At 45.6% G+C, this 8,418-nt stretch overlaps 1 long non-coding RNA gene across 1 annotated transcript; it reads right to left on the reverse strand.

The window, feature by feature from the left end:
• Positions 1 to 4,379: 4,379 nt before the first annotated feature.
• On the reverse strand, positions 4,380 to 7,815 carry LOC128446356 (uncharacterized). The gene is made up of 2 exons (XR_008339568.1): positions 7,539 to 7,815; positions 4,380 to 4,561 (listed from the first exon to the last, which is right to left on the reverse strand). It is a non-coding gene; the product is annotated as an uncharacterized LOC128446356 (long non-coding RNA).
• Between the last annotated feature and the right edge of the window lie 603 nt (positions 7,816 to 8,418).

An 8,418-nucleotide genomic window follows, 5' to 3' on the forward strand; every position in this document is an offset into this window, starting at 1 on the left:
CGAGGGAGGGAAGAGCGGCCAAGAGCAGCCGGCGCTCACACGTGGTCTCCTCCTCCGACCGGCGAGACAAAGACACAGGCTCTCACGTGGCGTCGCTCCTGACATCCATCATGTTGTGAGTCCGCAGAGGGCCCGTTACAAAGGGAGGCGGCGAGCCAGGGAGCAAGGCATCGCTCAGCACATTCGTTACCCGGCGTCTTCTGGAGAGGAGACTTAGAAAAAGCTCAAGGTTGTCAAAACGTCTCTAATGTCTGAGGAGACACAGAGGCTGCAGTGTTCCGCTCTCAGCTGGGTGCCACCAGGAATATGAAGATGGACGACATGAGGGCGAAGCCAGAGCGTCTCGATCACCCCCCCCCCCCACCCCCACCCCCTGGTGGCTGGCTGCCGCATAGGCCATTACTCCAGCCTGCTCCATGTAAGTGGATGGGACGTGGACCAGACGGAAAAAATGGAAGAACATGCCAGATGAAATTATCCTCAAAGATTTGAAGTTCTTATTATGTTCAGGTATTTGTAATAAGTTTGGTTTTAATGAAGTCGTTTTCAGACATGAACTTCAGGAAGAAACTTTCTTTTCAGGTGAGGGGGGGAGCAGAATGTAGGAGGTGTGTGTGTGTGTGTGTGTCTGTGTGTGTGTAGGGGACTGTTAGGCCTTGTATCTCCCGAGTGCTTCATATATTTTGTCATCTTTTTACTTAGTTTCATAAAACCAAACCCTTGTTTTTGTTGGTGTGTGGAGCCTGAACATCGGATCCTGTGAACTGATCTTTAAAAACTCGGCTACGACATCAAACATCCAACCCCAGTAAAAAATAAAGCACAAGCATCTCAAATACCGAATTCATGCTGTGTTTGCTTTACTGCCGCTGCCAAGAAGGTTTGACGTAACGCACCAGCACTCCCCCTGCAGCCCGTCGCCAGCCTCACACGTCCACTCGCTCCCCTCGCCTTGTTCATGGCGAGGACTCCTCCTGCACGTGGGGTCAGTGTTCCTCGGAGGTGAGAGCAGCGGCGTGTTTACATCGCTCGGCGTACACAGCGCGTGGGCGTTAACAAACAAGGGCCCGCTCTGAAAACCCAGACACCTAACCCTCGTGTGTGTTTACTCACGCCACTGTCAAACATCCACATCCCCATCCAAACAGTGTCGGGGGGGAAAAACCGCATCATCCCCGGCTCTGTTTTGGATTTAGCATGCGGCCTCTTCCTCTTCCTCTTCCTCCAGAGCAGGGAGCGGAGAAGAACCCAAAACATCCACGGTCATCAATCTGATGAGCAGCGGTATACACGGAGGACACGGGGGTAAACATCTTTTAAACTCGGCTGGATTCTGGTCTCATCTCCACAAGGGGGGGGGTGGGGGAGATCACTTTATTTCTCGAGATCCGAACATGTCAGGGTTTGTTTTGCGAGTCGAGACACAGGAATATTTCTCCCAAGTGGCGCCCGGCTCTCGTAAATGTTTAATAAACGCTCCCTCTGTTGAGTCCGAGTTCCCGAACCCATGCCGGGGCTATTTATAATCCGTTCACGCTATATGTCCAGTTTATGCTTTTACCAGCTAATCTGTGTGTGTTTGTAAAGAGCGAGTACACAGAAAAGTCACTCATGGAAATACGAGTCTCCTGGTCTCCATTTTTAACAAGACTCCCTGTTTTTAACGGGCACATCCTGGTGTTAAATATCTGTAATGTGCTTTTGCCTGGCTGTGACCACGCTCGGACATAAACATGCTATTCTTGCTCTGCCTATAATTGTTCTATTAATAACACCCATAATGTCTGAGTCTGGTTTCTGCGTGGCAGCGTGCGGCAGCATTTATTGTGTGTGCAAAAACGCGACCTGTTTCCAGCTGCCACACGTAGTTAACATCTGGTTCCACCTCGGCCGGTCACGAGTCTGTAGGCGCTCGGCTGTCGGGGGGGGGGGGCAGACGGCTGCTGGTGCCACCGGTGTCCCTCGGTGCAGATCTGGCGCCCGGATCTTTACGATGAGACGTAGCACCGGGTCGAGAAGAGAACAGGAGCCGGTCACCTCCAGACCATCAAGTCCAGTTTGAGACCTTTAAGAATCACACAGGCCTCAGATACAGACACAGGTCTTCTGTTCCTGCTCATTCAGGGGCCTGGAGCTCAATAGTGTCCGAGTCTTATAGATGCAACATTTATTAAAACTACACGTGAGAGCTGAAGCTGTATTATTGCTTCATTTGATCCAAACCTGCAACACATCTCTCTGGGTCAGTGGTTCTCTGTCGTTTGCTCTTCAAGACCCTTTAACTCACACAAATTAGACCACAAACCCGTGTTTGGCAAGATTTTCGGTTTTAAATGTTTTATTACAGAACATAAGTATGAAACTCAACTCACTTCCAGACGCATACCTCACTGCAGAAAGTGAAAAAAAAAAACTTTCCTTAGTTCATGTTCTAACCCTCCACAAACTTTCATGGAAAAAGTTTGAGAGGTTTTTGAGTAATTATGAAAACACCATAACCACGCTTAGGAGGTACAGAGCCGGTCGTCCACTGACCAGAAGGTCGGCGGCTCGATCCCAGACTCCACCAGTCCGCAGGACACCGAACCATGAAGGCTGTGCCTACATGCACTGTATGAACATGTGTGTGAATGGATGGAGTGGTCATCAAGACTAGAAAAACACTTTATAAATACAGAGCATTTACAATTTGCACCTTCACGATATGTCAGTCTTGTAAATCCTCAGATTCCCTGAAGGCTCTTCTCGGCCATGGAGGGTAAATGAAATTATTAATGCATTCCAACCTTAATGGGAGACGAGCTGATGACTTTCATCAGACCCTGAACTCGTCCTCAGACTGGAAACTGTTAGAAGAGGTTGATTTTTTTCCCTCAGTCGTGAACATAACCAGTGAATTTCATTTAATCTCATTTATCTCAATGGGTTTATTGTCATTTTGAAATAACATATAATCTAATGGATCCCTGGCTGAGGACTGATTCCTGCATCCCTCATGTTTTTAGGTTCAGGCAACTGAAACTAAAAACATGGACATGACTCAGCCTCTGATTTGACTTCACGACATTTAACAATAACTAAAATCTTTTCTTAACCTTGATAAAGACGTTAGACTCATTTATTACACATTTATTATGTTGTTGTTGCCAAAAGTGAAGGAATTGAAAGGGATTTGATATTTTTCTGGAGAGAGAATCCACAAACTGATACGAAACATACTCGTAACTATGAAATAATTTAATATTTGTTAATAATACAAACATAAAAAACTGAAAGTGCTGCCAAACTGGCTTCAACCAAGAACTGGATTATGAGTTCTGAATGTTTGCTAATATGAGATTTCAGTTTTCGGACTTAATTCATTTATAAAAGTTTTTAAAAACATGTTTTCACTTTGTCAAAAGCCACAAATTGAATATGTTCATCATTACATGTGCACTGCAGTGATGAAGACGAGGGAACATGGGAAAATTAACCTCTGACAATAATATAAACATAAGTAATATAGAAAAAATATCTTGGATAAAAACGCTGCTATCTTGTGCTGATGACGTCATTTGGAGCCAGAGTCTGAGGGGGAGGAGCCACAGTATCAAGGTCCTGCTGATGCACGCTCTCGACCAATCACAACCAAGTCTCAGCTGTTTGTCATGATGTTTGACCCAGTTTTTATATCATCAAATAACTAAATAAAACCAGAAATGAATACTTACGTCTTACAACATACATGAGTGTATCTGCTAACATGGAGTAATAACTGCAGCCAACCACCAGGGGGCGATCAAGACACTTTGGCTTCACCTGTGATAATAATATCTTTATTTACAACATGCGAACATGCACAAAGACGAGTGTATAATGTGACAAAGTGCTTCCTGTCCCATTAGCTTTGTCTGTAAACCCGCTGTTTCCTTTCCAACACGTGTTCATCACATGTTTCACACGTGACGAAGCCTGTGACTCGTCATCATCAGCGTTAATCACCTCACGTTGTCTCAGGCGAGGAAACGCCGCTGGAGGAAAGTGAAAGGTTGTGAAGCTCAGAGCTGAGATGTAACAAACAGTGGAGTTTCATGTTGGTCAAAACAACATGTGGGCTGTTCCCTCTGTGCAGCAGCTGCCACCCCCCCCCCCCCCCCCCCCCCCCCCCGCAAGGACTCGCTGGCAAAACAACAAAACAACAACACAAAGCAACATTCTCAGGTGTTTTCACTCTCGTTAGCGCTGGTGATTACAAGGTTCTGAATGAAGCACAATTACTGGAACATGTGCCCGGACAGCGCACGTGATGTGCACGTGTCACAGCAGAGTGAAGGACGCTGGTTCGTTCAGACGTAAATCAAGACGCCGAGGCTTTTCAAGACAGGTGAACAATCGTGGAAGACAAAGGGAATGTTTTTCTTTATTCTCACACAATGATGGGAAAATGTTTGTACATCGCAAAACCACACACACAAACATCCAGTGGTTATCTCCTGAGGAGCTGGGAAGAGGAAACCCAGAAGGTTCCAGGCTCGAGTCCTCACGGAGGTTTCTGGTGTCCGTGGATCGGACTTCCTTCCTGAGGACAGACAAAGAGAGAGAGAGGGAAGTTGACCCAAGACGATAAATATAAAGTGAGAGAAAACACCTGATGTTCATGCATTTTAATACCAAGATGATAAGATTAAGTTATAGAGTAGAATGTGTATTTAATATATTATTTAAAATCTTGGTGATATGCTTGCTCAACCAATCAGGGGTCAGTGTTAGCCCTCGATGATGACGTTTTACCTTTCGTTAGCCCTCTCAGCTGTTTAATGTTTTCATATGAAGATATTGTTATTAGAGATGAGCCAAAATGGCGTCTAGACGTAAAACACCTACAGACATTATCACAGTTTGTGTTTTGTGTGGAGAAACGTTCTGTAAACAGTGTCCATGAACTGGAGATGGATTCTCGGCCCAGATTTCCGCCGATGGGCTCAGAGTTTGATATTTAGATAAATAAATCATTTCTATTCATGCACCAGGTCCAGTTCTTCCTCCCTAACATGTGTGAGCACGTAGCACCAGACTAAACTGTGGCTGAAACAAGTTCAAGTTAAAAAATCCTCCAACTTTCCAACCAGATTCAACCCAGTTGTGATTGAAGCTGCACAAACGTGATTCGATCTGCGAATCACCGAATGTTTCCAGAACGATTCGGTTCCGTGTGGTTTTTATTCCTCTGGTCTCAGAACCAATCTTCTATCTACACGCTGTGAGTTTTGCCGTTCGTGTAAATCATGTCGGAGCCACTAATGTGTTTTATCACGGCTGTTTCCTTCATGTCTCCGGCAGGCCCTGCTCCTCCAGCTGAATTTCCTCCCTCTCTCAGCTCAAAGAAGAAAAAAAAGAGAGAGAGAGAAAACTCAGTGCATCATCTGCACTCAATCAGAATAATTATCCCAAGAAATGCAGAGCAGAGCCTGTGAGAGGTGAGGGGAACGAAGCACAGGGGCTATTGGCAGCCACCTCCCTCCAGTCGGGGTTAGTCATCTCTCTGCTGCTCTGGAGGAGACGGAGGACGGGTTGGGACGAAGCCATCAGACAGACAGACAGAGAGAGAGACAGACAGACAGAGAGACAGACAGACAGATAGAGAGACAGACAGACAGACAGACAGAGAGACAGACAGACAGACAGACAGACAGACAGAGGAGAGGCCTGACGTGACTCTGGTGCAGAAAGCATCAAGTCTCTGGAAGCACAACAGCTCCCCTGGGGACTGGCAGGCGCTCACACACACACCACTGTAAGCCCTGTGTTCCGTCTGTCAGGCTTCCTCCTGAACAGAAACACTGAGCGTGTCACTCAGACGACCGGGGAGCTCTCACACCTTTCCTCCAGGAGGATGAAGCCTTTGAGATCCTGTCAGGGTCTCCGGGCGCTTCCCTAAAGGAGGTTTCTGTGGAACGTTGTGGGGGGGGGGGGGGGGGGGGGGGGGTTCCTGTTTGATTGCAAAGTGGCTCTGCAATCAAAAGGTTCCTCGGAGCCCTCGAACTCTTTACAGCAGATGGACAGAAAAAATATAAAACCCTGATTAGACCCCAGTGCCCATGAAGTATCATTTGTATAAAAGTTCTGGCAGCTCTGTGAGTCCACAGGGGGCTGGCAGTCGTCCTCAGATCATTATCTCTGGGTTTTGAATTTGAGTTTCATTTGTCTCTGGTCCAAAAGTTTAACAGACGGAAGCGGGTTAAACCATCTCCTCTAAAACCAAGAGGTTGGTTTAATATAGATCTCTGCTGGGGTTCCACAGGGCACGTGTTTGGGGTTCCCTGTGTATTTGTCTTTAAAGTTCCTGTTTATATAAGATGAGAGGTTCTTCCTCGGTGGATTAAAGCTCCCAGGCTGAACAAGACATTTGGACCCTCCTGGATCTTCATCACACAAGTAGGCAACATGACAAAGATCAGGTTAAACAACTGAGCTCTTCGTGTACCCGGAAAATACATCATGTTTATCCATTTATCATGTTTAGTTATTTAGTGTTTTAACGGATGAATAACTTGATTTTCTGATTATGTAAGGACCAGGTTGAATTAAACCAATTTTCACTAGAGTGTAAAAGTTCAGATGTTTATTTCTAATGTCCCCGTGAACCTAAGAGTTGCTTCCTGAAGCAAGAACAGATGTTTTCTTCTGGATTTACTTTCAGTCTCTCTTCTGAACCTTTCGGTCAAAGGACGTCATCGTTTAATCACTTTTTATTCAGTTTTCAGACACTTTCACAAATTCTTTGTTTGGTTCAGATCTGTGGACTTTTCTCTTTAGTCTCAACCAAAACAACAGACTGTGTGAAAGTTTCCTCAGACCACGGTCCAGACCAAGCCTCCAGCATTTAGTCCGACTCAAAGGGGTGGACTGGGTTAAACCAAATCTTCAGACACATCTTTTTACCTAAGCTGTGTTGTGGTTTCTGAAAAGGTCTGTTACAAACCTCAACATAAATTTTTTTTTGATGAAATGATTGATAATCAATTCATTTCTCAAAGGATTTTGAAGGTTTGTTACTTTTCCCTTTGTCGTATATTGTCGTACGTTGAATAAATTGGTTTCAGCTCCTTGAGCTGTTGGGAGATTCTCCTCATTTCATAGACTAAACAAGAAAATAACGGGGAGATTATTAACTAATGGAAATAACCACAGTCCTACTTCACATGTGAGAGATCTGAAGGAATCAGAATTTGTTATGGCTCCATATTTGTTTGCCAAAGAGTTTTTAAGTGAGCGTACGTCCACCTCAGATCCTCTTTCCTGTAAAGAGCCTGGAGCTGAAAGAAAACACCCACTTAGACACAATCATCAAAGATGCACTGACGGCTAAGCAGATGAACTCTCTGATGAATCGCTAATATTTCATCCCTGAGGTTTGCACGTGTTTCCTGCACAAAGATTTCCCAAGACTGAACTGGGGCCGAGAGTTTTTAAATAAGCTTCCTGCTGCAGAGAGGAAACAGAAGTGATGAAACGACTCTTCAGACACTTGTTGAGTAGAGACATTTAAATGATACCTGGTTGAAGAGCTCCTCGTACAACGTGTGTGACTTCTCCCCCGGAGACTCCAGGTCCGTCCCCTCGTCTGCGTCCCACAATGTGACACTGCTTCAAGAGAAAAGAGACGTTAGCGCTCGTGTGTCTGGACATTTTCCTGAGTTTGTCTTTCACATAATGAAGAAGGAAGCAGGAGATTCTCCAGGTCAGACTCCTGGAACAAGGGGGTGGAGCCTGGGAAGAGCAGCTTTTTGACAACTTTCCCGTCCGATTCGTTTTGCCTAAGGAAGCCGGTGTTTGCCAGTGTGTGACCTGCTGTTTGTGTCTTACCCCTCGCGGCTCTCGGTGTCCTGTAGGGGGCAGCGCAGGCTCCGTGTGGGACGGACACCGCGTGACCTCGAGGTCAGTTTCTTTATTTTCTTCTGCAGCTTGTTGACCTGCTGCAGGAGAGCGTCTCTCTCCTCCATCAGAGACTGTTTGAACCTGCAACCACACACACACACACACACACACACACACACACACACACTTCTCTTAATGCACCTTCAAAGCTCAGACTCACCGAGCGATTAAAAGACGATAAAAGCTGATTTAAAGTGCGATGGATTTCCTTCCCCTGTAACTTGTGCTCGTGCAGAATGTTGACCTCAGATGTTCCTGATGCACAAAGTACAACAGCAGCGTTCAGACTGTAAACAGTGAGCGATGAAATACACTACAAAGGGAAGCGGGGAAATAAAATCTGATCACATTGAATCTGAGAAAGGTCTTTTATTAGATCGGCCTTCAAAGAAGTATTTACTGCAGCGACTGTGCAGAGGGGAATTCTGATATTTACTGGTGAGATTTAAAAAAGGTCGTTTGAGCAAAAAACTTCTTCTGCTTACGTGAACATAAAAC

This window comes from Pleuronectes platessa, chromosome 8 (genome assembly GCF_947347685.1).
Source record: "Pleuronectes platessa chromosome 8, fPlePla1.1, whole genome shotgun sequence".
NCBI lineage: Eukaryota > Metazoa > Chordata > Actinopteri > Pleuronectiformes > Pleuronectidae > Pleuronectes > Pleuronectes platessa.